The sequence below is a fragment of the Linepithema humile genome, chromosome 1 (assembly GCF_040581485.1).
Source record: "Linepithema humile isolate Giens D197 chromosome 1, Lhum_UNIL_v1.0, whole genome shotgun sequence".
Taxonomy (NCBI): domain Eukaryota; kingdom Metazoa; phylum Arthropoda; class Insecta; order Hymenoptera; family Formicidae; genus Linepithema; species Linepithema humile.
Window position 1 is genome coordinate 40,461,707 of NC_090128.1, and position 3,284 is coordinate 40,464,990.

Sequence of the window (3,284 nt, forward strand, 5' to 3'; positions counted from 1 at the left end):
ATTTATCATTTAAATTGTAGCAACTGCAATTTTTTATCTTCAAATTATTTTGATTGACCAGAACGTGATTCATCATTTAAATTGTAGTCTTCATCACGAAACCTTTGATATCACTTCTTGCATGTTTTATGGGCTGCACTTTCTCTAAGAGCAGTACAAATCATATCGGCTTCAACAGTATTTTTTTTTAATTAAAAGGCAAAAGCTTGATATGATATGCATTTTATCCATGGCCATTGTACTTACTGTTAATTTTTAAGATTCTGTAGTTTATTTTGCTGCATTAATTGACGTTTAGTAAACATAATTGACAGTCTTTTAAAACCACATTAGGACAAGAAAATATATAACTTTAAAATAATTATTAGCAATATGTAAAATTAAAGGCACCGAATTAACTTATACACCTAATATTTTCCTACATTTATATTTAAAGTTATTATAACTTATAATAAAATTTTTATATTGATTATATGGTTAGTAACACTATGCGTATAATATTATAGTAACAGTTTCTATAAAAATGAATACCCTGACAATAATGATTTTTTAATATTATAGCTTCAAATATTACACATTTTTCTCTCAATGCCAGGATACTACAATTATAACTTATTCATTTTACGTTTTTAACATGATTCAATATTACGAATAAAGTACATAATTCCTGCAAATACGTATTTTGACAATCATTTATTAATCAAGATCGTCAAATGTTTGATTTCTATTTTATTTTATTATTATTATATCGTTTTTTATATTTGTTTTATATATGTATCTGTCTTATTACACGTGCTTTTTGTCATTTGAATTTGACATTATTACTTTTTTGTAGAAAATTATAATAATACTACACAATATAAAATACTATGTTAATATCGATTTTCTATTTATACTTGTGTTCGAAAATTGATAATATATTGATAATAAAAAGTGTGCAAAATTAATGCAGCAAAATAATGAAAATAATGCATTATGATTAATAAGGTATCTTTAAACAAATGTAAGTTTTATTTATTTAATCTATAATTCAGAACAGAAATTTATTATTTATTTGATTCATTTATTTTGTCTTTGTAACAAATATATATATTTATAATTTATTCCAATAAATTCGGGCATTATTACTTCCATATTTTAATTAAAGAACTGTTAATTCACTTTGTTGGCTTTTTTGCAAAATATCATTTAAATATAATTTACGAACAGTATTGAACTATCAGCATTCAAATACCGATTTCAGACTTGTGATCGGCGATATCTCATGGATACATTAAGCCGCCTGCCACAATAGTCATTCACGTTTTATCGCGAATAGTCTCGCGCATTTCTCGCGAAAGGAAGATGTGTTATCTGAATACTGATATTACACGCATGTGCATCGATGCTATTTAATAATAGTACTACCAATTTACAGTCGTGATATATCTGTCCTTTTCATAAAAATAAATAAAATAGAAAAGCTGACAGGAATTTACTTCATAAAATTGATGCACAATTCTTAAATTTGTTATAATCAAATAGAAAGGATTTTACATTTTTATTTTTAATATTCTATCAAAAATTTTAGCTTTAGCATTTTAAAAGATATCGATTTTATTAAATCGAATAAAATATTTATTAATAATATTGACGATCAGGTAAAATTTTCGAGATCTCTAATATTAAAGCATAATCAAATCTGAATTCAGTTTTAATCTCTTTCATTTAGATTATTTCTTAAATTTTAAATAGAAAGAAATTTATTTCAACAATTGTATCAAGAAGCAATCAACATAACTCGTACGCTCAAGAGACACTTAGTCGCTGCGTCGATGAGGAATGACGTATTAAACCGAGATAATCGTTTTTCTAATAAAAGATACAGCTGCGATCTCCGAAAAGTGCCAACCGTTTCTCGCAGTCTCATCGGTTATTATTAACAATTTTTGCGATTTGCTCACCGGTATTTTATCGGCCATTCAGCCCGTCTTCGGCCAAGGCACTCTCGCTTCATTGTACACTTCGATGGAATTTATTTCTAATAAATGCGTTTCTGCTCACCCGCCACCGAGCGAGCGAATCTACGACGCGTGTATCTAATCTCGCCTTTACTACGTCGATAATGATTTTTCATATTCGGTCGGCAGTATTTCACGGAGCTTTTATTGTCGTGAGACCCGCGGCTACATCTGTAGCGAGACCGACCCTTGTCCCAATCAGAACTTGAGACAAAGAAATGTGTCCGTGATCATTCCCTTCTCAATTTTTATGGGGACCATTGGAAGCCTAGCATTTATTTTTAATTGTCCGTACCACCCTTATCCCGCCGTAACTTCGCATATATAAATCAGGAGTGATTAAAACAACGCCCGTATGTACAACTCGCTTGATCGCAACATTATCGAGCCCATCCTAGACTGCGAAGAACATCTTTTTCCCCGCTCGCGAATCGCTGCCGGCGATAAATCGTCACCCCCCCCCCCTTCCTCACCGCCGAATTTCCTGGAACCCCGCGGCGCAACGAGAGGCACCAAAAACGATAAATTACCGGGCCGAAAATGTATGGGGGGCGGCGGGGCGAGGGGAGCCCTTCGGTGGAAGAAGGACAGGCAGTGGATCGCGAGGGGTGGAGAGCGGTGCTTTCGGCGGTTCGACGGCGGGGAAGGGATCGACGAGGGCGGCGCCACGTTTGCGCCACGGTGTAAAAAGTCCCGTAGGGGAATAAAGAGGTGGAAAAAAAGGAGCCCGGTGAGAGCGGCTAACATGGAATAGCCCTTAGCCGACACGATAGCCGCTCTTTAGGCTGATGGACTCTCGCTCTCCCTCTCCCCGTCTGCCACCGGGCCGGCCGCCTCTCTCGTTCTCCTTGCCTGTCACCTCCTTGCCTGCGGTCCAGCATTCTACCTTCGTTGCACTCCGCTGCATTCCCTCCGCCTTTTCTTCCCGGCGCTCTGCACGTCGCGATCGCCGTGCCTTTGTGCACGTACGCGCACCACTCCTTTATGCCGCGCGTATATTCGCTATTAACCCCTGCAATTCGGGAGACGTGAATGTTTTACTAAAACTGTGCGATGAATTTTTGTGAAATCCTGACATGTAATTTTTTTACGCATGAAATCCGATGCTTCCTTTGCGAAATGTAGAATTTATAGCAGAGTATAAATAGTTAAAGTTTCAACGTGATTAACGTATACGTGAAACATTGAATTTTGTTTAGCGTGAGAGGACGAGATGAATAGAGTTACGCTCAAACGTTACTCAAGTTTACATTGCTGAATATTTTTCAATAATCCCGCCAAAAA